The 26,504-nt window shown below is 45.8% G+C and overlaps 1 protein-coding gene across 12 annotated transcripts in view; it reads right to left on the bottom strand.

The window, feature by feature from the left end:
* Positions 1–26,504, bottom strand: part of TRERF1 (transcriptional regulating factor 1) — a 200,568-nt gene that overhangs the window by 43,227 nt on the left and 130,837 nt on the right. For 11 of the 12 annotated variants that reach the window (XM_036869644.1, XM_036869646.1, XM_036869641.1 and 8 more), the window contains one exon: positions 23,422–23,536. The gene's annotated coding sequence lies outside the window, so the exon portion shown is untranslated. Of the gene's footprint in view, positions 1–20,099; positions 20,194–23,421; positions 23,537–26,504 lie in introns of all 12 variants that reach the window. The other variant, XM_036869643.1, reaches the window with a different exon arrangement.

The following is a 26,504-nucleotide window of genomic DNA, read 5'->3' as shown; positions in this document are numbered from 1 at the left end:
GATGAATGGATAAAGAAGATGTGGTACATATATACAATGGAATATTACTCAGTCATAAAAAAGCACAACATAATGCCATTTGCAGCAACATGGATACAACTAGGGATTATCATACTTAGTGAAGGAAGTCAGAAAGAGAAAGACAAACACCATATGATATCCCTTATATGTGGAATCTAAAATATGGCACAAATGAACCTATCTACAAAACAGAAACGGACTCACAGACATAGAGATCAGACTTGTGGTTGCCAAGGGGGGAGGCGGGGAGAGAGAGGGATGGACTGGGAATTTGGGGTTGGTAGATGCAAACTATTACATTGAGAGTGGATAAACAGCAAGGTCCTACTGTATAGCCCAGGGAACTATATCCAATCTCCTGGGATAAACCATAATGGAAAAGAATATTTTAAAAAGAATGTCTATGTGTGTAAAACTGAGTCACTCTGCTGTACAGCAGAGATTGGCAAAACACTGTAAATCAACTATACTTCAAACAAACAAACAACCCAAAAAACTCCAAAAAGCAAACAAAAGAACAATGTATTTACATGAAAAAAAATTACTTTGAAAAGTCGCCAGCATCACCACCTAACGTACATTTTCAACATAATTTTAGTTTTTATGTTTATTAATTATTTATCCAAATTAGAATATATTTTATGTTGTTTTGATTGCCTGCATACTATTAATAATCATAATTATATATCAAACACAAAGAAAATTTTAGTATTTAGAACTTTCTGATTTCAGGAAATTTAAAAAGTTTTAACTTCATATGAAATTGTTACAGAGAAATGTGACAGGGAAACAAACGACAGAGCTTTAAGCACAAAAACATATTACATATATTACATTAGGGTAAAATTCCACAGGGGAAGTGAAACAGAAGTAAAATTTCAAGGAGAAAAAGGAACACTGACTATTAACGAAGCGTGTGCTCATGCGTTTTTAAAATGGACGATGGTGGGTGTCAAATTCCTATGGTGTTTAGATTCCACTGGATACATTTAAAACAGTGATGTAATCGTTTTACTTAAAAATATCAATGTTTACAATGTACTGGAAATTGCATCTTTGGCAGACGTATGATAAAAAATGTAGATGTAAACTTAAAAATGTGTGAGAGGGTAAATGGTTTTACAAAATCCTTTTATGGGGGATTTTAAGCAGAAAGTTTGAAGACCCCTGCAGTAGGCCCCCTCCAACTGGGAGCAAGCCTGAGTTGGTCTCCGTCCCTTTTGGAATGACAAGAGAAGGAAATGGACAAATTCAGGGTGGGGGATCTGGTTTGGTGGAATGAATGCTGGAACAAGGGAAGCAGTGAGACGGGACAAAGGTTGGCCAAAGATGGCTGGGGACAAAGGTTGGCCAAAGATGGCTGGAGCAGATCCTGAAGGTGAAGTGATGTGGTGAGCCTTGAGGACTCCCAGTGACCACTCCCAGCTCAGAGGGTCTGAGCTCCTGATCAGCTGCCTACTCCACAGCTCCACTTTCAGGTTCAAAGCAAAGTCATTATCACATCCCCTAAACGGATGCTCCTCCATAGTCTCGCCCTCGATTCTTCCCTCTCTCTTAACCAACCACCACAACCCAGCAATTCACTTCCTAACGTTTTCTTAACTCCACCCATTTTTCTCTGGTTCCACTACTATCACCCTAGTCCAAGACACCGTATCTACCTTCTGCACTCTTCTGATTGGTCTCCCTGATTTCAGTCTTGTTCATTCTCCAGACAGCAGCAGCAGAATAAACTTTTCCAAACATAACTCTGCCCCCATCAACCCATTGTTTAAAACCCTTTCATGGCATCTTAGCAATCTTAGATTAAAGACCAAAATCATTAACAAGGCCGACAGGGCTCCGCGGGGTTTGTTCCCAGCCTCACGATGTACCCCTCTTCTCCTTGTTCTCCAACACCTCCCCATCCCCACCCCCAGCCACTGTGGTCTCTCAGTTCCTTGAACCTGCCAAGCTGCCTCCTACAACAGGACCTTTGCACATGCTGGTCCCCCAATTTGGAGAGCGTTCCCCTTCCCCACTCCAACTCCTCATCCAGCCAAGTCCTGGGCAACCTTCAGCTCTCAGCCCAAACTATACGTTCTTGGAAAGTCTATCCTGACACCCACTCCTAAGGCTACATCAGGGTCATTTCTTTTATGTTCTCATAAAACCATATTTCTTTCCTTCAGACCACTCTTCTCAGCCTGTAATAGTACTTCCACCAGTGCAATTATTTGATCAATGGATCTTTCTTTTACTAGGGCAGGGACCAAGTCTGTTTTGACCTATGATTCTATTCTCCAAATCTGCCATAATTCCCAGTATATGGTAGGCCCTTTGATAAGAATTTGTTGATGGAGTGGTAATATTGTTGAATGAATGAATCAATAAATGAAACATATAATAATGATCAAGTGTCCCAATGAATTGATATACAGTAAAAGATATTAAGTGTAGGTTGAGCAGATATTAAATTCTCATGAAGAATAGCTTGATTTTACCTGGGTCCTGATGGACAAATAGGGTTTACAGAGGTGAGGGGACCAGGAAGGGTATTTCAGCTGAGGGAACAGCATGCACTAAGGCATGCAGTCAGGTGCAGGGGTCCATGCTGGGGACCATGTCCTTGTCAGGAACTCACTGATGATCAGGCTGAATTTGTATGGTCAGGGATAAATTGTGAGGCCTTAAAATGATGTCCAGCAGTGTTATCCTGTGGGTATTAGGCCAGGCCGCCTGGCTTAAACCTCGCCACTTAACCTTCCTCGAAAGCTCTGCACCAAGTCACTTCCCCCAGGAAGAATTACTTGTTGAAACTCATCAAACTCTGACCATGATCTGATTCTGTGTTCCTCCATCATGCCCCTGTGGGGGGAATGGAAGCTAGATAACTTTACTTCTGTTGACCTGTCTGCTTTGTTGTGTTCCCAAACTGCACGGTGAGAGGGATTACTTTGTGTTCTGAGCTACAGGAATCTATTCTTTATTTGTTCATATTTTCAGAACTGGGAATGTAGTTTATTTATGAAGAACCCTAGAAAGTAGGGAACCCTAGGAAGTCAGAGGGGGGCTCCCAAAGTGTGGTTCCCAGGCCAGCAGCATATAACATCACCTGGGAACTTGTTGTAAATGCTGATTCTTGAGCCTCACCCAAACCCACTGAATCTTGGGGGTGGGGACCAGCAGTCTGTGTTTTAATGAGCCCTCCTGTTGAGTTTGATGCCCTCTCAAGTTGAAGGCTGCCTTAGAGGTCAACTCCCCACATTCAGAGGAACAAGCTGAGGCCCAGAGCTGTAACTGCTGGACCTAGAACAGTACCTGACTCACAGTAGTAGGCAATCAAGAGTCATATACTCCTGCCCTGCCACAGAGAACGGACTTGAGGACACGGCGGGGGAGTGGGACACCAGGACAAAGTGAGAGTAGCATCAATATATATACACTACCGAATGTAAAACAGCTAGTGGGAAGCAGCAGCACAGCACAGGGAGATCAGCTCGGTGCTTTGTGACCACCTAGAGGGGTGGGATAGGGAGGGTGGGAGGGAGGCTCAAGAGGGAGGGGATATGGGGATATGTGTATGCATATGGCTGATTCACTTTGTTGTACAACAGAAACTAACACAGTATTGTGAAGCAATTATACTCCAATAAAGATTTATTAAAAAAAAAAAAAAAGAATCATATACTGAATGAAAGAGAGGGAAAATGACCTCCCTAGGAAGATGTACGAAGGTAATAGCAAGACCATGTGCTACTTATTTTACATTAAATTTATGTATTTTTTGAATAGGTACTATATTCACATGGTTCAAAATTCAAAAGGTATAAAAGAGCATACAAAAGACTGAAAATCATCCTAAATAAATACTTGAAAATAAAGTGAAAAGTTAGAGCAAAAATTTTAAAACGGGTATCTGCCCAAAGTCTTCCTCTCAGCCTTGTCCCCAGATACCCAGCCCCCATCCTGGGACAGTCGCTCAGGTTCCTGTATATTCTAAAGATATTTTATGCTCATACAAGAATGCTTGTACATACCCCCACCCCTACCCCCTTTACACAGGCAGTAGCACACAGTTCAGCATCTTGTCAAAAGGCTGTTTTAAACATATCATTTAAAACCTGGAAACTGTTCTTCTTGGTGGATTAGTCAACCCCACAGGACTGTTATAATACCAACTCAAGATTCATGTCTTTGTTATTTTTCTAATAAGGTAACTGCTTTGCTCATTATGTACAACACTTCCCATTGGGTAATTGGCACCAGGAGCTTTTTCATTCATGAACAACTTAACAGAACTACTGCTTTCACATTTCTTTGGTCAAGTCCTTCCTTATTAGAGCAAGACTCCAGGATTCTGGATTCAGTTTGACAAAAAAATTGTCTGCTCAGAATCTGAGATGCTCTCTCTGATCCCCCTGAAGCATTATAGTCAAACGACCTGCTTCGGAGCCCATCTCCCCACTGTCTGTCCAGTCATTCCAAGGCAGGGACAGCATCTTACCCATCTTGGGTCCCCAGTGATTGAGACACAGCAGATGCTCAATAAACACTCATTGAGCTGAAATGCCAAGCCAGACAAATGAGACCCAAAGCACTTCACCCCTAGATTTCCACGCTTCTGACATGGACCAAGGGCCAGAATTTACTATTTTCACAGGGCCCTACAGTGCCAGGTTCATGGAATGCTGTACATAATAATAAGGCTCTACAAAGATGTTTTAGCAAGGGGCTTTTCTGTACAGGGCCAGCTAGTAAATATTTTCAGCTTTGCGGGCTAGCTAGTAAATATTTTCAGCTTTGCGGGCCATACGATGTCTGTCATAACTCTGCAGTTGCAGAGTGAAAGCAGCCATAAACAGTATATAAATGAATGGGTGTGGTTGTGTCCTAATAGAACTTTATTTATGGACACTGAAATATGAATTTTATATAATTTTCACATGTCAAGAAATAGTGTTCTTTGTTTGATTTTTCTTCAACCATTTAAAGATGTAAAAAACCCTTCTGGGCTCACAGGCTGTACAAGGACAGTCAGGGGCTGGATTTGGTCCCAGCCATAGTATGTTGACCCCTGTTCTAGTGCATCAAAGTTCCTCTCCCCTCCCCCCGCACCCCAGGGGCACCAGGAGACGGGGCACAGTCTGCAAGGAAGATATCTGTCCAAAAGGACCATCCTTTGAACCAGAGAGAGAGACGGGTGGGGGGAAGAGAGGAAGTTGACTTTGGCCAACGGCTCGGCAAGACTTGTTTGCTTATAATTCAGAAGGGTTAACACCCTGCTCCCGCCAGACCACCACTGCTTGTTTGGGGAAGAAAAACCAAAAAGATTTTCCTTTTTCTGACACTGGGCCGTCCTTCAGAGACTATATACACAATTCCCCAAGTGACTTGGCTTCGGTTTTCGTCAAGACTTCCTCTCAGGTCTGTCAAAGGAGTTTAACTTGGAGTCTCCTGGGATTCTGCTCCCCAAAAGAGGCTGAAGCCAAGGGCAGTTCTCCAAGACATGGGTTCATGATTCATGGTCTCCTTTATAGCAACGTTGTTGTTCTAAATGTTCTCTGATTAGTCTTCTAAATAAAGCCAGTGGGTGTTCTATAATCCAGTAACCCAATTACCGTGGACCAGTTCTGCCAATGCCGGCGATTAGCGCCGAAATCTTCCTCCACGTAGAGTGACTGGCGCATCCTTGTTCCTTCCCGCCCCACTGCTCCCTGCCCCGGGTCTCACGCTGACTCTCAGCCCCGGGCGGATTCCCAAGGCTTCCTTTGGACACCAAGAGACATTTATTTCTCCATCTTTCAGTAGCACCCTGTAGCATCAATTGCTTCCTCCGAGCCCCAGGAACCAGGAAGAAGCCTGGCTCACAAATGGAGAGTTTGGACTTTGCTTCCTGGGGACAGCTCTCCACCAGGACAGGGAGATGGGAGCTATTTCACTTTCTGGTGTGCGGATCCTCAGTGACAGCGCTCTCTCCTCTGGGCCAGCAGTAGTTCTCTACCAGGGAATTAATTAACATCGTCTTCCCCCCGTGACTGCCACACACCGCTTCCCTCCCGCCCTAGCTGGCATGGAGCAGTGTGAATGATGCTGAGGACACAGGGGGAAAAGTAGGGGACTCAGGAGTCTAGGGTGGCTTCCTGGAGGAATGGTCTGCGTGGGCCCTATTGATATATTCCTGGATACAGTTTTTCAAAGCACCCGCCTTGACAAATGGCTAGGCCTGGGTGGGGAGATTAAGAATATGGGAGTAGCCAGAGGCTGACAAGAGGTCTGCAGAAAGAAGGGAGGACAACGGAGACACCTGAAGAAGTCACACGTGAGTCCCTGGGTGACCCGAACGCTGACTACTTCATAATCACAAGTTTCTCCTATGGAGTTGCTGCCAGGAGAATTTCAGGAGCAATGTGACCGTATTCTGAAGACCTACTTTGTGCCAGGAGATCTGACTAGGTCATGACGTCTGGCCTCAAAGCCCAGAGACTGGCAACTGTACCCGACCTTATCCTCTTTCCTGCAAACTCACAAGGAGGACCTACTGTGCCAGGACTCTGCTAGGGGAGATGAAGACCCACAAACGTGTGTCTTGAGGCCTACAGTCTTGGGGGGCAGGTGCCAGGCTTCCTAAAGATTCATGAAATTTCACAAGGAGGAGGCGGAAGAAGGCCTGGCAGGGGGGTGAGGTCACACCAGCCAGGACTCAGGAGGCACCGTGGGCAAATCCTTGCTGCTGGGGACTCAGGGAGGGTCTCAGCGGGGTGGCCAGCTGGAGTGGTTTGGGCCAGGGTTGCAGGGAGGATCCTCCGCTCCTGCCCCCAAGGACTTGAGGCTCAGGCTTTGTGAATCAGCACTTGGAACCAAGGAAAGGATCACCCTCCCTACAGCTGTCCTGGGCAGGGTAGGGCAGGGCAGGGCTGAGAGATTGGGAGGCTTCCCTCTGACACAGCCCCAGGGAGTGTGGGGTGAAGACGGAGGGGAAGGGGGTGGCTGGCGGGTAGATCTGGCCTCACTGGCTCCAGCCCCAGCATCAGGGCAAATTATAAACCTAAGAAAACACAAGTCAAGCACCTGAGGGCTCTGCTCCTATCACTCAAGCCCCACACCCAGCACCCTGGGCCGAGCTGCCAGGAGGGCTTCCAGCAGGTCAGCAGCACAGACTGGCTTCCTCTGCAGGGGACGGGAGTGGGGCGGCCAGCACTGTGCCCTGGGACTGCATCCCCAGTGCTGCCCAGGATTCCAGGTAGGCTGTGTGGTTAGAGGATCAATTCCCAAATGCAGCAGCTGGCTTGGCTTTGGTCTGTGACCTTGAAGACATTAGACTGTACAAAAAACAAATGCCCCTTCTTTCTGGAAAGCAGCTCACAGTTCACTGGGTAACAAAGTCTGTGATGCTCCCTTGTGTGTGAAATAACTGCATGAAGGTTCTCGTGCTCGGGTGTCTGTCAGTCTCTCTCGGCCCTTCTGTCTGCGGTTCAGATGGGAGGTACCCCGGGTTATGATGTCAGTGCCACACTTGGACATCCTGTCAACACAGGGCCCCATCCTGGGGCGATGCCATGGCCCTTCTGGCTCAGGGTTCTAAGACTTTGGGGGGAATTCTGGGAGTCAAGAAATAAGCCAGAAAGGAGGACCTCTGATGTCTGGGGCTGGAGGCCTTCCCACCGGCACTTCCTGAGTCACTCCCTCCTCCAGGCCCCTGTGGACCAGGTTCTGGCGGATCATCCTCACTCAGCCCCCACCTTCCCAGCGGGGGTGAACTCGCCAAGGGCAGCTGGAGGTCCCTCTTGCTCATCTCTGGGACCCAGCCTGTGCCTCACATCTGGCACTACGCTAAGCAAGCGTTTGCTGGAGGGAGCCAGAGGACCTCACAGCTCCCCTCACATCCCCCGTCGCCCTGGAGCCCCTGGACTGAGGTTTGACTCAGTGACTTGGCTGCCCCTGGTGATGTCTCCTTTGTCCTTGTGCCAAGTGAGGGAGGCCGGCCTTCTCAATCAGATGAGAGGGGCACCCTGAGCGAGCTCCCAGGGCCCGTGGGAAGTTGCTGAGGGAGGGGAAGCAAAGGGTGAACAGACCCAGGGATCGAATTGGGAAGACATGTTGCAGGAGACAAGCTGATGGGAGCTGTCGAGACCAGTTTTGTCAGGAGGGTCTTGTTCCAAATGATAGCAAGCACCAAGATTGAGGAAGAATGCCTGCTTTAATTTACGGATGCTTCTGGGAATTCAAGTACTATTACAGAAAAAAGTTGGAAGTGAACATTCACCTGAGATTCCCGCTGTTGAGGTTCTGTGTGCGATGGTGGGAGGACCACAGAGCTTGGCTTCCGTCTACCCAACAGCTACTGAGAAGCCTCAGGGAATCAAGAGGGTGTCTTGCCCTTTTCTGGGTTTGCTCCCTCCTCTGGTGATCCTTTATATCCCTCCTGGGAAGCCCCCAAGCCTGTCTGGACTCGCTCAAGACAGATATCCCATTGGTCATTGGCCCTCATCATCTCACTGCCTCAATTTCTTGCCAAAATAGCCTCCCTTGGCTGCTATAAGACAAGAGGGCTGAAGTGATGCATCCACCAGGGGCCCCGGCAGCTGAAGTGAACGGGCAGACATGGGGCCCCTGGAGCCTGGGGGCCTCGGGGAAAGTGAGGACCAAGCCCTGGATGAAGGATCTGCAGGCCCAGACACGCGTCCTTCTGTTTGTGTGAAACGTCACTCCTCCAGGCCAATCCTCAGACCAGAACCAGACCAGAACCTTGGGTGTTCTATTTTTCAACCAATGCTAGATTTTAAGCTCTATAGGAGCAGGACTGTCTTCATACTTCTGCTTTTACATCTCTCTCTCCCTTCTCCACTGTGCCATGAGCAGTGTTTGACTCAAAGCAGACCCACTCAGTGTTTATGGAATGCAGCCGACAAGTTTGTCAAACTTCTCTTTCTCTTTTGCATTCACAGGTCACATCTAATTAACTGATGTATCTACAGTAACAAGGACAACGGGCACAAGTAGGTTTGGGAACATAGCTGATGCTCGCTCAGCCCCCGACCTCATTTGGGGAGTGGGTGCTACGTGTGTGGGTGTCTGGGAGAAGGTGGTGAGGTAGGAGTTGGTTAAAGACTCCTGTGTCTGCATGTGAATGTGCCTTGGGAGCTTTAATACACTACAAAAAAGCATGATGTCAAAAAATCTAAAAACAATAAATGCTGGAGAGGGTGTGGAGAAAAAGGAACCCTCTTGCACTGTTGGTGGGAATGTAAATTGATACAGCCACTATGGAGAACAGTATGGAGGTTCCTTAAAAAACTAAAAATAGAACTACCATATGACCCAGCAATCCCACTCCTGGGCATATACCCAGAGAAAACCATAATTCAAAAAGAGTCATGTACCACAATGTTCACTGCAGCTCTATTTACAATAGCCAGGACATGGAAGCAACCTAAGTGTCCATTGACAGATGAATGGATAAAGAAGATGTGGCACATATATACAATGGAATATTACTCAGCCCTAAAAAGGAACAAAATTGAGTCATTTGATGAGACGTGGATGGATCTAGAGACTGTCATACAGAGTGAAGTAAGTCAGAAAGAGAAAAACAAATATCGTATATTAACGCATGTATGTGGAACCTAGAATAATGGTACAGATGAACCGGTTTGCAGGGCAGAAGTTGAGACACAGATGTAGAGAACAAACGTATGGACACTAAGGGGGGAAAACCGCGGTGGGGTGGGGATGGTGGTGTGCTGAATTGGGCGATTGGGATTGACATGTATACACTGATGTGTATAAAACTGATGACTAATAAGAACCTGCAGTATAAAAAAACAAACAAACAAAAAAAACAACTAATACTAAACTTTCTTTGGGTTATTTGTATGGAAATATGTTAATATAAATGTTTCAGACATTACATGAAATTTCTAAAAATCTCATATGTTCTGGTATAATGTTATGTCATAATTCTAGTATTACTTTAAAATGTATATCTCAGAAATAACTAAATTTCCTTGTCAGTTGCATTATTATGAACTTTCATCAAATCTTTAACCATGGTCATTTTTAACTCTTTTGTCATTTACAGACAGTTCTGGGTGTACTCTGATGCTTTTGCAAAAATGTTCCTATAAAAGGGTTTCATCTTCAAGGAATTCATGGAAAAGACTCTGACAAGTACAGGTTTCTGGTAACTGACTGTACTGTTGAACTAAATGAATAAGCATTTTCAGAACTCTAATGGAAAACTGAAGAATTCATAAAAGTGCTAACAAAAGATCAAGATAAAAAAAAATTAATTACATGGGACTGAGTGAACTGATGAGGATGATTATAATTTTTGTGACTTTCTGCTTGAATAAAAAAAAAAATCCCACAAGGACTCAGAGGCAAAAAATATACAAATCAATTTTCACTGCAAAGTAAAGGAGCTGTTACAGTGGAGGATTACTGGACTGAATGTCAATATTATGACATAGTATAAGTGTGTTTCATGTTTGGTAATTGCAATCATTGTTGCTTTTGTTGTGGTCATCCATTTACAATGCTTGGTGTCAGTTTATTTATCTCTTGTAAAAATAAAATACAGTGTGTGTGTGTGGAAAAAAAAAGATGTGGCACATATATACAATGGAATATTACTCAGCCATAAAAAGAAACGAAACTGAGTTATTTGTAGTGAGGTGGATGGACCTAGAGTCTGTCATACAGAGTGAAGTAAGTCAGAAAGAGAAAAACAAATACCGTATGCTAACACATATATATGGAATCTAAAAAAAAAAAATTGTTATGAAGAACCTAGGGGCAGGACGGGAATACAGACACAGATCTACTAGAGAATGGACTTGAGGACACGGGGACGGGGAAGGGTAAGCTGGGACAAAGTGAGAGAGTGGCATGGACATATATACACTACCAAATGTAAAACAGATAGCTAGTGTAGATAGAGCAACCGCATAGCACAGGGATATCAGCTCGGTGCTTTGTGACCACCTAGAGGGGTGGGATAGGGAGGGTGGGAGGGAGGGAGATGCAAGAGGGACGAGATATAGGGATATATGTATATGTATAGCTGATTCACTTTGTTATAAAGCAGAAACTAACACACCATTGTAAAGCAATTATACTCCAATAAAGATGTTAAAATAAAAAGAAAACAAAATGCATGATGCCGCTGAATGACACCTTCCTGCACTGTTCTCTGTGCATTTCTTCTTTTTTTTTTTTTGGCCGCGCCGCGTCACTTGTGGGATCTTACTTCCCCGAAAAGGGATTGAACCCGGGCCCACAGAAGTGAAAGCACTGAGTCCTAACCACTGGACCGCCAGGGAATTCCGTCTCTGTGCATTTCATGTGTTAGTTATGTGTCTTCAGGTCAGGCACAGACCCTCTGGGGTCCAAGAGCTGGATTCCCCATGGTGCTCAGAGCGGCGCTGGGTGGTGTAGGGCCTCGGTGAACATTTTCGGACATGAGTGGAACTCTTTTTTCCAAAGGCCTTCGAGGTAGGATTTCTGACAAAGCTGACATCTAGACATCACATTTTAGGAAAAGAATGAGGAAAGGCAGGTCTCTAAGATCTCCTTTAAGTGCCTGTTTAACCCCCAGAGGAGATGTTTGGGATAGAAACCGCCAGCCTGAGCCCCCAGCTGCTCCTGGCTGAGCTGAACCCCGCAACAGTTTAGGGGGCATGTGGCACCCACTGCTTGCAAACGGGGGAAGAGGCCAAAGCCTATGACTTGAACCCAGAAAGCCTCTGTCTCAGCAGATAACTCTAATCTCCTTCATAGAGAACACCGGGGGACTATAGGTATTTACCACCTCCACTTCCTGACCCTCAAACAAACGTCCATCCCTCCCCCTGTGCTCTAACTCCTCTCTCTTCACTCATCTTAAATACTGGAGAAACATGGGACCCCCAAGAGCTCACCTCCCACACTTCCAGTAGGCTATCGATTCCTGTTGCCCTCTCCTCTATAGCATTCCCTGACCATCTCCTCTCATCCCCACTGCGTGATCCATGGAACAGTCCTTTATAGCTGCTCCTGCCCCCTCCAGCCTACTGTCCACCCAGCAGCTCTGTCCACGCCACCCTTCTGCTTCAAACCACCCACGTGCCCTCTGCCCACAGGAGAAGCATCCAAAGAGCTCAGGCTGGCACAGGGGGCCCCTCATGATTTGGTCTCACCTCCCTTTCCAGTGATTTACCCAACCATTCACCCATATACACCCCGAGCGCCCTCCCTCCTACCCATGGAGCCACACAGAGTCTCCAGAATACTGATCCCTCTGCCTAAAACCCCCTTTTTCCCATTCTCCATCTTCTCAACCTACTAGTTCCTGTTCAAACTTATCTTTTATGAAGGCTTCCTTGATTCTCAGCCATTCAATGTAACGAGGTATTTACTGAGTGCCCACTATGTACCAGGGGACACCATGAGGGGGTTGTATGACATGGTGTCAGCTCTCATGGTGTCAGAGGCTTGCCGTCTGGGGTGGGGGGAGTGTCAGACAATGACAAATCTATGACTGCGATGAGTGGTTATAATAGAGGGCTGTGACCTCAGCAGAAAGGTCAGGGAAGGATCCTCTGCGGAAGTCATGGTGATACTGCAATCTGCAGGATGAGAAGCACTTAAATAGGGAAAATAGAGTGTGGAAAGCTGCCTCCCAGATAAAGTCAAGGATAGCACAGGCAAAGGCCCTGTGGCAGGTGGGAACACAGTGGACATAGGAACTAAGAGAAGGCCAGACTGGCCAGGATAGGAGCATGGCAATGAAAATAGAGAGGGGGCAGGGGCCAGACCACCCCAGGTTCTTGAAGGTAAGGAGTTTTATCTTTATACCAAGAGCAATGGGGAACGATTAAAGTGTTTGGATGTGTGTATGTGATGTATGATGTATGTATGTGTGTGTGTGTGCATGTACAAGCATGTGTGTGTGTGTGTGCATGTACAAGCATGTGTGACTGATCAGATTTCCATTTTGAAAAGGCCACAGGATAGACCAGAGGTCAGCAAATGTTTTCCGTAAAAGGCCACAAAGTATATGTTGCAGGGTTCACAGCCAGGAAGCAAAATCGAGGCTATGATGTAGACGCTTATATAATAAGAGAAAAAACAAATTTTTACAAACTTTTTGAGGAAACTCAAAATATAATAGTAATTGAGTACAATTTAATGTAAATAGATCTACTAATGAGAAGAATGGACTTATTTTTTTAGAGGGATAACGTTTTGCTTAATTGGGTTCAAAGTCAGTGCCCCGTATCATCAAATGTTTACATGCACAAACCATTTTTAGCTCACGGGCTGTACAAAATCAGGCAGTGGCTGGATTTGGCCCATGGACCATAGTTTGTGGACCCCTGGTCAGAACAACGGACTGGAGGAGGGTGAGTGAGGACATGGGGAGCGGGACTCAACTTAGCGATGGTCCAGGCCAGGCAGCTTGGATGTGGGTGGTGATGGAGGGGCATGTGGGGGTGAAGCTGATAGGACTTAGTGATGAGATGGGCAGGGGGATGTGGGAGGGAGGAGTGTCAAGATGATGCCTAGATTCGCATCTGCGAAGACGGAGCACCACGAAAGCTGTTTCACTTTGAGACCTACGACAGGAGCTGTCACAGAGGCAGCTGGACCAAGGGCTCCAAGGCTCAAGAGAGGTTGGTGAGTCCCCTGACACAGGCAGTAAGTGAAGGCAGGGATGGGAGGAAGAATGCCTGGAGGGCAAGTGAGAATGGCAGGACTCAGGCTGCGTGTCTTTTTTACACCACTTAGAGCACTGGTCCCAGCTGCTTTATCTGCATCCACCATCAAACTGGGACCTCTTCCAAGGAGTGCCTCATCAACTCTGTCTACTGCGGTCAGCATAATACAGGGCACCCGCTGGGTGCTAAGGACACAAAAGAGGGAGAGAAAGAGAGAGGAAGGGGAGATCTTTTGCTTCCCCAGGCTCACATGGAGAAGACCCCCCCCTCAATTCACAATGGAAGCCCACTTCCCATTCCTACCCTAAGGGCTGACCATCTCCCTGGCTAACCTTCCACAGGAGCTGCTTTCCACAGGGGTCATGGGACCTTCCCCAAACACTTAAAATCATTCGAGTGTGTGCGCGCACACACACGTACACACAAATCTCCTCCCCACCAACCTTTGCCACATGATTTGTGGTGATGATGTACTGACAACACGCTCATCAGCTGTCAGTTCAACATGTCTAAATATTATGTTCCCTCACCCAGAACATCATTTTTTTTTTAATTAAAAAAAAGTTAAGTGGCAATCCCACTCATAGCAAGGAGGGGAGAAAGGGAAAAAAAGCCACAGGTTAAAGAAAATCAATTTTTCTTTTTTTTCCCCTTTCTTTTTTTTCCTCTTTCCTTTTCCTGAGCAGAAGAGTGAGAAGCTCATGGCTCCTTCTCTCCAGCAGCCCTGGCACGAGGAAGTCAGTGCTGACATGGAGGGTGACCCGCCCTGGCGGCCGTGGGTGTGTTTGCCTGACGTCAGTGGAGCTCAGAGCAGACCCGTCCCCCGGGGCCACAGCCACGAATCCTCTGGCCCACGTGGAGTCTCTGGTAGGGACATTGAGGAGTTCATGGGAGGGCGTGCTTGTCCTCATGGCCAACACTAACATTCTGGAAAGCACTGGACAGAGCACCGACACCCACTATCTTACTCTGTCCCCACAACAAGCCGGTGAGGTCAGAATTGTTTTCTCCATTTGAAAGACGAGGAAATTCACATGCAGGGGAAGATGCACTCAAGGCCACACAATTGTGACAAAGGGTTAAACCTCCAGCCCTCTGATGCCAGGATGAGGCTTCTCTGATACCGTGTGGTGTCCTTCATTCACCCGTCGCAGATCTGAGTAGCATGAAGCTACTTCCCCCTAGTTGGACCCCTGCAGCGCTCTCCACGTTCTGAAGGGTCAAGGAGAGCTGGCTTATACCCTGGTATAGACACGTCCGGGCCATCAGCTGCAGGCAGCCTTCAACCCTTTACATATAGTCGTGAACTTGGAAGTATGAGAAAGAATCTGATGCACTTTACACCAAAAACCCTTTCTCGTTCCAGGTTTAAAGGGCTAGCTTCAGCTCTCTGGAAACTTTTTTTTTTTTTTTTTTAACTCATCAGGAACTTTTCTCACTGGAGAGAAACACATGGATTAGGTGGCAGGCGTCTTCCTCACAGAAACACCCAAAGTACTGGGCTCTGGAGTCAGAAGACCAGAGTTCAAATCATAATGTTCCACCGGCAAAGTGAGAACTGGGCAGGCTGATCTAATCTTTTTTGGAGCCTCAGTATTGACATCTGTCAAAGAGGAATAACAACACCTAATTATTCCAGGTTTTTGGTGAAGATTAAACAGGAGAATGTTCAGGACATGCGTGGTGCCCAGGGAGAACTCACAAAGTCTCACCGCCTGGGTGGGGTTTCTGTTGTTTTGTTTTGACTTAAGTACAGTTGACATCAAGGCTCAATGACTCAGTCATGATTGAATACATTTGGTTATTTGTTTCCTGGGCAACCTTCAGCCCTCCCTTTGTTTCAGTGAGCAGCACGGCGCTCAGGGGCAGAAAAGGCTAGAAGTGGACACAGGAAGGAAGAGAGAAAACCCACAGTCGTGTGGGCCCTCCGGTGTAGGGACAGGTAACCTCACTTACCTTGACACCCTCCTGAAAGCACCACTGCATCAGAGGACATTCCCCTTTATCCCTAAAGATCCAGCGTCACCGTGGAAAGGCTAATGTGCGTTTAGCATACTGTTCACCAGGCAGAGAAAGAAGCAGGAGGATACAGATGCCCATGTGACTTGCTCATGGGGCAGACTTGCTTTCTGGGGCAGGTGGGTCCCTGCGAGAGAGGCCTGTGGATCTCCATGGGTCAGTGAGACTCGGAGGTGCCTAAGAGGGACTCAGTGTGGCCATGAGTCAGGCCAAGCTCTCTAGTGTGGTTACCGGTAACGAAGCGGGTGTTCTGCTCTCTGGGGTCTGGCTCTCAAGCTGCTCAAGACCCCAGGAGAGGGAAAGAGATGTAATTCTTGAGTGGCCACCTAAAGCTTAGGAGTATTTGTGGTTATCATTAAAGCAAGAAGTTGAAAGGTGCTGCCCCAGTTACCCGGAAAGAGACATTTCATTCCCTCCATGATACCAGATAAGGAAATAATCTACTTCCCTTCCTGTTTCAAGGGGGCCCCAGCTCTCAGACTCCAGGAAATTGGCAGTAACTCTGTCTATATCTGCCGTTTCCTTACTTTCAGTTACAGCCTCCTGGCCTGCTTACACAACGGCTCCCTTTAAGGAACGTGGGACACACTGTCTGGCAAGGCTGGCCCAAAGCAGGCCTGGGGCGGCCTTGGTGCCCACATCTGCCACCTGATCTGACGGGCAAACGAGACCCTTCCTGGTGGAAGCTCCGAATCACTCAGTGTCCGTGCCAGCCTCCCAGAAGTTGGGGAGAAAATGAAGCCAACCCTTAACATCTCGGGGGTACCCTCATACCCACTGTCTTTCTGTGAGGCAGCCCAGCAGGAGGCTGTACTCCCATTTTGAGCTAAGCTATGGACGCTCTGAGGGGGGAAGAGATTTCCAAAGGACCACATGTGCCAGGAAGAAGCCAACCTGAGGGAGACAAGAGCAGAGGTCCTCGGCCAAAGATACCCCCCAGAACCACAAAGGACCACCACTAAAACAAGAGCCTCCACGTGACTTGAGTGTTCTCCAAAAACGCAAACAAGAAGGCAACAAGGAAATGCAAAGAAACAAACCTCTATTTCTATCTCACCTATAAAAACGTCACAGCCCCTCTGAATTGCTCCCATGTGTCCTCCTCCTTCTCCCCTCCACTCTCCGTCTTCTGGACCTAAACCAAGCCTCCCCCTCTCCTCTGGATCATGTGCACATAGATTATCTCCCTCTTCATGGGACACTCACAGGAAATTTAAACATTCTCAGACGGGGTTCTTCTAAGCCCACTTCCCCTGCCCTCCACCCCCTACCCAGTTGCTGCGTATTCAGGAAATGCAAACCCAATATAAAGATAACCCGGGCCAAACAGAAAAGGAGACTGGCCCTGTGACCTTGTTGGGCAAATGACTTCCTCTCCCTGCATCTCAGACTCAGCTTCTGCAGAATGAGGAGGCTGGACCTGACGCACTGCAAGGAGGTCCCACTGGCTCTGACCAGCGAGGGCTTAGCTCGGTGAACCTCCCAGACCCTGCCTGTCTCAGGGACACCCAGCAACCCTGAGGCAGGATATTGAGGCAGTAGGGTTTTCCACCACTGACAGCCGATCCCTAAGGACCCTGGCCCCCTGGGGGGAAAGAACACTGGGAATCAGGACACCTGGATGTCCATCTCGGTTCTGCGGTATTTTGGAAAAGGAACTGAGTGAGTGGGGGAGGTTATCAGGGCAGACTTAAGCTCAGTTAGAGTGTTTTAATTTTTAAAAAATAGAATAATCTATATGACTAGTATAATAAAGATTATGAAAATGTTTTAAGGACCAAAACCACCTAACAGCAAGAAGGAGCAGATAGTCAGTCTCCAGAGAAGCACCTAAAGACTCAGCTTAGAACCTATTTCTGTTGGCTTTTATGAGGCCATGGCAGTATATGAGTCCCGTGCCTAAGGTACCTCCTTGTTTCTCTATTCACAGTAACCCCGGCTCCCCAAACTCCTCACATACTCCCCAACATGATGTGTCCCGACTCCCTAGTTCTGGAAACCATTTCCACACCTGCATCTGGGACAACCCCTTGTTTCACTGCACAGGACTCAGCTGACAAGGAGAACTCAACCTGGGGTGTCGCCCATGAAGAATATTTAATCTACCAGTTGAGCTCCCCATGGGCGAGGCCAGTTGGATGGTGTAAGTAATCAATCTTGGCTCACGGCTCTGAGTAACTAGAAAGGAGGAGGGACAGGAAGCATGAATCATTATCTGGAGAGAGGCCGTTAATAGACTTTGAGGTTTGCAGGCAGGGTGGGGATGGGGTGGGGTTGGGCCTGGCCCCTCAGCTAGGTCGAGAAGTTGGTGGACATCGTCTTGGGAGTCAGCTCCCTCCCTAGTGCAGCAACATCAATGCTCAGGCTCCTACAAAACCCCACCCTTCTAAGTATTTGAGCCATACTTGGAAAAAGAAGGCAAGTGGTTGACTTGTCTTTGAAAATTATTTGGAAATAATTTTTTGATCCTCACAGACTGAATTTTTAAAGAAAGTTGTCAATCCCTGTTTTACAAAAGTGAGTTGGTAGCATTTGCAGAGAGATAAAAAGGCAAATGCAAATCCATTCAAGACCACCATGTTCATTGGCCATGCATGATCAGACACAGTTGGGAAACCTGGTGAAGCACAGTCAAACACTCATTGCAGGACTTGTCAGGGCACTTGATATGCCAGTGGAGGTGGCTCTCTAAGAGATGCCACAGAGGCCATCTGTGGGGCTAGAAGCACTGCACTGGGTCTCACTAGCTCAAGAGAATGCCCATCTCTAAACCTCAGTTCACACCACTTCGACACCCCCAACGTACAAGGTTCCTTTTCCAGCCACCTCACCCTACCTGCCCCACGGGGCCAGCCCCAATCTTCTTCCTAGCCTTCCCCAGGAAGACTTCCCTGAGCACTCGAAGGCACAGTGCTGTCCCCCCTGGAAACCTATTCTGAATACCTGGCACTTAATCTTATGAAGGTGTTTTATCCTTTATGCATTTTTTGGTCATAAAGTCTTTTTAAATGAATAGAGTATTTTTCAGAATAGTTTTAGGGTCATAGCAACTCTATGCATTTTTCGTAACACTTGCCCACTGTACAAAGCCCAGAGTCACTACAAATAGCAGGTGCTAAAAAAGTTGTTGCCTGATAGATATCAAATCAGGAAGTGACACAAATCTGAGTGTAATACAAAGTCACTTATTTATGAGCAGGGAGTGTGTGTTTATAAGCCGTCATGTCAGCTTTAAGAATGGAAGTCAAATGGACAGTGGAGACCACCCATCCTGCCCCTTCTGGACATGTGCCCAGCAGAGTCGGTGTGCCACCCACTGACCGGGGTGGGGGCACCACAGGGACAACTCCCCAGCGAGTGGTGTCATGAGGCTCCAGAGCTCTCATGGTTCTAAGACAGAAGGAACAGCTTGGAGGGAGGGCTGAGATGCTGAGATGCCCCATCTCTAGAGATGAACATTTCTAGAACCCATGGTTTATAGCCCGTGCCAACACTGGCCAGACCAGTGTGTTCTGCTTTCCCTCCGATTATTTTAAAAAACACCCCAGCGGGGCTGGGAATCCCACATTGACCCTAGACTCCTGCCTCCATTTCCATCACATTTCATAAACCAGCTCTGCCAACATGAGAGCGTCACTGAACAAGGGCGCGAGTCTTGAAGGGGTCTGTTCTTAGTCATGATGATATTGACTACCACGGACTGGGTGCTTGTGATGCTCCAAGCTCCTTTTACAAGCTCTACATACATACATCATCTCATTTCATCCTTGAACAGCTCTGCCTGTGGTCCCCATGTTGCAGATGCAGAAATGGAAGCTCAGAGAGACGAAGCTAGTGAGAGGCAGAGCAAGGTTCAAACTCAGCTCTTTCTCCTGCCCCCAAGCCCAAAAAGTCTAACCACTGTGCTCTGTGGCCTCCCCTCCGATGAAAGGCACACAAACAGGAGACAGGAAAACTAACAGCAGGAAGGATGGGGTTGGTGGGTGTGGAAAAGAGGCACAAGGAAAGGGAGAAGAAGGAGAGAGAGCACGAGGACAAGAGGAAGTTGAGGTCTTGTCCTCAACCTTGAGGTGCACATGGGATCTGGCTGCAGGTCCAGGAGGTCTTTGCCAAGTGGGAATGAAGCAGGAAAGTTGCTGGGGACCACGGGAGAAACAAACCACAAAATATGCAGAAGCCATTTCCTCTCTCGAGGAAGATAAACAATAGATTCATAAACAAATTTTACAAAGCTGCCCAACTATTTATAGCATTCTGGTAGGAACTTATATCCTTTGTGAGCATAAAGCTAATCCCCCCAAAAATGGTTAAGTTATTCTGAGGAGAGCAAAGGTAGGAAAAGGGGAGAGGGGAGGAATATACTCCTTGCCGGTCCATCACCTGCTAGCCCTGTGACTGCAGTCAGTTACGTGTCCTTTCTGAGCCTTGGTTCATTCTTCTGTGAACAAGGAATAGTAATTCCTGTCCCACGAGGCTATGGTAGAAAAGAAAGAAAACAGACCTTCTGGCAATATGGCAGATCAGATACCCTACTTGACCTTCCCAACTGAAACAACTAACATGCTGTTTAAAATTTGAAATATAAAGATTATATACACACTGCTGAACTGGTATAAATGGAAGGATTCTTCAAAGACCAAAACCAAAACCAAAAGCAGGAACTTTGGGATGTAAGCTAGCAGCAAAGCTGGCTTTTGCCCTGAGGGTTCCTGCCAAACCCTACAGATTCTAAGTTTCCCATGAGAGCTGCACAGTGTTCAGGAAAGAGGAGAAAAAGCTTAGTTCCTTCATAAAATTGGGACTTCAAAAGGCTCCACCCTCAATGAATGAGAAATAGACCCCCAACACAAAAGGAGACCACAAGGAAACCTGACCTTGGGCTGGGTAGAAATCTGAACCCATAAGCTGGATCTCACACAGATTTGCAGTTTGAATTCATGCTACTTATGTAGCCAGAAAAGCTTTGGGTAGAAAATGAATTTAAAGTGATTTGTGATTGGGAGTGCCCCCAGACAACTAGCAGAAGTTAATGCAAAACGTCTCTGGAAAAATTAAGTTCAAGCCATACCTCAAATAGTTCACAAAGGTAAAGTTCTAAGGAAAATGAACAGCTCAAAGAAAATAACAACAACAAGGAAACAAGGCATTATGAGTACTAGCCAGCAGAAGCAACAGACAGCAGAATCAGACCTGCAAAGATTTCAGATTCTCAATTACCAGACATGAAATTCTACAATTTCTTAATAGCAACTTCAATACGTTAAAGAAATTAAGAAGTTTGCAAATATAAGCAAGAAATAAGAGAAAATCACCAAGCAGATTTAAAAAATAATGGACCAGAACGTCTAGAAATGATAAATAAAGAAGCTGAAAGGAAAAAATTTCAGTGGATGGATTAAACAGCATTTGAAACACAGAATAAATTAAATGGAAGACAGGTTTGAAGAAATTATTCAGAGTTCAGCACAGAGGGACAAAGAGGTGAGAAATATGGAATAGAGGTTACAAGATACAGAGAACAGAATGAGAAGGTCCACCAAACGTCTAACTGGAGTTCCAAAAGGAGCTATTAGAAAGAATGGGAAAGAGTCAATGTTCAAAGAATGAAGGGTGAGAATCCTCCAGAACTGTTGAAAGACACTCATCTTTAGCTCTAGGAATCCCAATGAAACCCAAACAGAAAACAGACAGAGAAATTGACACCTAGTTACATGAGAGAGAAGTGGCAGAACACCAAAGAAAGCAGCAACATCTTTAATGTAACTAGAGGGAAATGCCAGGTCACTTATAAAGGAAGACCGACAGCCAACTTCTCAACAGCAACATTCAGAGCCAGAGGTAGTGGAATAATGGTTTCAGTGACCGAAGAGAAAATATCCAGGAAAGCTACCTTTCAAAATTGAGAGCAAAAGACAGTTTCAAGCCAACAAAAACCAAACCAAACCAAAGCAAAAACAACTTGAAAGTTTACCACCAACAGACTCTCACTAAAGGATAATGCTAAAGGGGTTTATTTTAGGCAGAAGGAAAACGATCTCCAATTCGTGAAAGAATGGTGAGAAAAGATATTGATAAGAATGTGGATACAAACACATCATATAAAACAATGATGTCTAAATTGTAGGGAAAAAAACAGGATAGAATGAAAACACAAGATAGCAATTGTATATAAATTGGGAGAGGTAGTGGTTAGAATTAAACCAGTTTATGGTTCTTGTATTTTGGGGGAGGCAGGTAAACACACTGATTAATTTTAGACTTTGTTAAGTATGCCTGTTAAAATAGATGGGCTAAACATTGAAAGAACAGATACAGAGCATATAACTTCCAAATAAGAAGACAGAAGATGGAATGAGGAGGGAAAAACATCTCAACCAAAAAGAAGGAGCAGAAAAAAAACAAATATAAAGATGGTTGAAATGAATCCCAATTCATCAGTAAGATACACCTAACCAAACAGCATTGACTTAAAATATACAAAATTTTATACATAAGCAAAATTTTTGGCACTACAAGGAGAAATGCACAAATCCAATGGGAGATTTTTAACATGTCTCTCAATAATGTGTTATTGAGAAGATTAGTCAGACAAAAACAGACAAGGACATATTATAGATGATTTGAACAGCACAATGAACTAGCTTATTTTAATGATCATATATAGAAAACTACTATATATCTAATAATTAGAGAATAACACTTTTTCAAGCACTCATGAAACATTTAAGAAAAAAGTTGAAAAGATAAAATATTTAAAAGGAGCACACAGATGGTTCAATGCTTATTTCAAACTCTCTCCAAGGATCCATACTTATTTTATCTTAAAAAAGATAAAGACCCTGTCTTTCTTGTTCACTGATGTATCTCCAGAGTCTAGTACAGTGACTGTCACAAAGGGGGCTCTTAATATGTCCTGAAGAATGAATGGCGAACGAAGGATTCTCTGTTGAGGATGGTACAGGCTGAGTGAGCACTGAGGACCAACACTGGAGGTGATGAAGCCCTTTCCAACATGGAGGGGACAAGAGGACAAGGTGAGTGGTGCCAGTCTCCAGGGAGAATTTATACAAAAAAGAAAAACAGAGTCACGACAGCCATCTCCAAATCCAAAGAGAGAGTCATGTGGAAGAGTCTTTGAAAGCCCAGTCTTTGCGGGTCCATGTGGCAGAGCAGAGGAGAGAAGATAGAAATTGCAGGGAGGAAGAATTTGTCCCAATATTAGGAAGAATCTTCTAACAATTCATTGCTCAGCATTGGCCGGGAATTGGCCTGGCTTATCCTCTAAGGCCCTTTATGACCCTGTGTGGGACAGGAGACTGTCCAGGACGTCCTGAGAGTCCCAGACCATGAGTGGACCATCCTTCCAATTCTATCCCGTCCCAGAGATTCCTTCACCCAAAATTCCCTGGATACCCGATCCCTAAAAGATCTGCCCAAGGTCCCAGATTCAGGAGGTGGTGGAGGAATAATGAGAGCTTCAGTCCCCAGAAACTCAATCCAATGTCCTTTCTGCTCCACCATCGGGCTCTCCATTAGCCGAAATGAGCACGTTTTGCCCCATTAGGCTGACATGTACTTTTTCAGTCTACCCATGTCCCAGTAAACCCCATTTTTCCAGCATATGGCAAGGGATTACAAAAGCATAGAGAATTAGTTCAAATGAAAATGCCGAAACTTTCCAGGAAAAGGGAAGCAAGCTCACCTTGGCCTCCGCAGCAGATGGTTGAGTTGGGGGCCTGGCTCTGGGGGCTTCTCCTGCAGCTGGCCAGTCATGCTGCTCTCATGCTGCTGGGCAGGTGGGAAGAGGAGGCCTAGTTCTGTGGGAAAAAGAGAAAGAAAGGTCACTTCTTCATCGTTTGCTCCCAGCTCTCCATCACCAGCCTGCCAAGGACACTATCCAGAAGCCGCGGGAGCTCGCGAGGCTGGCCTCAGACACTCTCATGTCATTGGGGAGCAGACAGGCACAGGACGAATGTTTCCCACGCCTTCCAATGTGCCAGGCAGGGCTCTAAGGAACGGGGCTACAAAGATGAATCAGATGCAGTCCCTGCTCTCAAGCAACAGCCTAGCAAGAGAGAGAGAGAGAGACATGCACATGTTTCACTACAAGATAATTTGGTAACTGCTGTGATTTCCCCAAGTTCATTCAACAGCCTACCTGTCCCACAGGGAGCAGAGGCAGCTTACAAGTGCTACAGCACAGGGCTTCTCAAGCTCTTTGTTATGAAGGACCAGTTCTTTGTTTTTGTTTTAATTTCCGATCCATCACGGATGAATACTTTTATAAAATATAAGAAAAGGAACTGGTAGAAAAATGAAATGACAAAAATATTCATACAGAGTACAAGCCTACTTCTTAATGATTCAACAGCTTAGTCTGTCAAATCGGCATGAGAGTTTCTAAGCACTTCCTCTCAATTTCTGTACTGATCTCGTGGACCAGTAAACAGCTTGCAGACCAGCACCATTCCACAAACCACAGCTGAGAAGCATTGCTATAGGAAACGTTTGTAAAGAGTGCAACCTTCCTGAGATGTCTGGCTGAGCTCTTGGTTCAGAGAGGGTGGCTGGAAATAAAAATGATGTCAAATTCACCCTCTGGACTATAGTTCAGACTGTTCAGAGAGTCTCTCTCCAAGAAAGAGAGTTACAGCAGGGACTTTGGGAAAGTGTGGCGGTGGGGTATCTGAGGTGGTGGCACCAACACACTGGGTTCACGGGAACCTGGTCAGAAGTTGTGCCTGGAGCCCTGTCCTGCTCTACCTTGAACTTCCAACTGTAACTATGGCAACCCCAGCCGAAGCTACTGCCTGGAATGGGAAGAACAAAAGTGTCATCTATTAAAATGGACTGGGACGTTTCAAAAAATAAATCATTTCCAAAATGTCAAGAGGGCTGCTGGTGTTCATTCCTACCATTTAATGTTATAAAAATGATGTTTTTTAAATTGAGAAATCTTTTGTCTGTGACAGCCAGCTCCCAAAAAAGCCTTTAAATGCCTATTGCCTTAATACTTGAGGGAGAGATTACAAGTCATTTTCCCCCATTTGAATGCTTAAGAGAAAGTGCTCATTCCTCTAAACTCTCAGCTTTTATGTAGTTCTTATTTTAAACTTTAGAAGAAGATATCTCTGTAGAAGAAAAACTTCCCTTTTCAAAGTCTTTTTTTTTTTTTAATGCGTACACACATACACTCTCACTCGCTGCTTCAAATGCTAAGTCATTTGCAATTTGGGAGTTTGTTGCTCATGAAATTCTAGCGATAAGCACATCATAAACATTCCTATAGCAAGGGAATGCTTTGGAAGCAATGTCTGTGATGTTACAAAGATTGTCTATCATTATCTCTGAATGTTGGCGAAGTGAAGGTTATGGGAATAACTATTTATGTATAAATAAGTCAACAGAGTAACTGACAACTTCAATAGCAGATCTTACCAAGAAGCTAAACCATGGCACGAGGTGGGAAGCAGGAATGGACTTCCCTCAGTTTCCATGAGTGTTTCATCCTTATTCTCAACATGGGAAAATAACTCTCCAGGCTCCCCGACAGGAGCAATAGTCCTTGGAATCACTCATGGGCAAGATTAAGCTTAGACCACACAGCCAACTTTTATATATCAGGTGCTGGGCTAGATTCTAGTGTTCTCAATATGGGTTCTTCTTCAAAGAGACCCAAGGGAGACATATAAACAGGCAATTACAATCCCCCTTTCCTGCAAGAAGAGTATACTGGCTGGAGTTAAGGTAAAGGAAATGAAGTTAACTAGCTCAATCCATCTATCCAACCATCCATTGGTCCATCCATTGTTGACTGAGTGCCTAGTATATAGCAGGCAAGTGCAAAGCACTAGGCATACAACAGTTGAGACCAATGTGGTCCCTGCCTTCATGGAGCTTATCCTCTAGTGGGGAAACCAACATTAATAAATTAGAAATAACTATAATAGCGGTGCTCTGAAGAAGTATGATTACTGCCATAACAGCATATGTCAGGGGTAGATCTAGTGCAGGTAAGGGTCAGTGGTGTTTTCCTAAAGAATTAGTCTTTAATCTGAGCCCTAAGAATAAATTAGTGAAACAAAATAGGGTGGGGGCAGGAGGAAAAAGACAGAAAGAAAAGGTGTTGCCAGCACAATGAATAGGTTGTGCAAAGTTCCTGTGACGGAAGGAACATGGCACATTCTAGCTATGAAAGGAGGCTCTTAATAAGGACCGAATCGGTTCTTGACTCACATCATGCTTCCATTGTGATGGTATTCAGACCATGCATTATAGATGTGCAGGTTTTTCCAAAAGTGCCCAAGAAGTTACTTAAGGCGAGCCAGGAAAGTAAGGTGCATGTCAGCTAATTCTCCCTCTTCCTAAGCTGGCACGAGGCATCCAACACAGGGGCCACCTTATCCTCCCTCCCATTTTATAGCAAGTTTTGGGACTCATCTATTTTTCTCTTCAACAGTGGTAACTTGGCCAAATCCAATTTGACCAGTGGTGAAAATTAGTTGGTCAGGGCTGACACAGACTGACAGTGGATGTGGGTTTGGGGATGTGAACAAGCGTTCTATTATTAAATGATTGCTGGAGAAGCCTCGTGGTGAACGCTACTCGACGGAAGCTCACACAATTTCATGCACAGAACATGAGCTTTGGGGCCAAGCAGACCTGGGTTCAAATCTGGTTCCGCCCCTCACTGGCCATTTGGCCTGGTTCTTTCATAAAATGGAGTTAGCAGTGCCTTCCTTGCTGCGAGATCAGCAAGAGCACAGGTCCTACACTGAGCACATT

The sequence above is a fragment of the Balaenoptera musculus genome, chromosome 11 (genome assembly GCF_009873245.2).
Source record: "Balaenoptera musculus isolate JJ_BM4_2016_0621 chromosome 11, mBalMus1.pri.v3, whole genome shotgun sequence".
Lineage (NCBI taxonomy): Eukaryota > Metazoa > Chordata > Mammalia > Artiodactyla > Balaenopteridae > Balaenoptera > Balaenoptera musculus.
The sequence above is the reverse complement of the archived record's forward strand: the minus strand, read 5'-3'. Positions and strand labels throughout refer to the sequence as shown.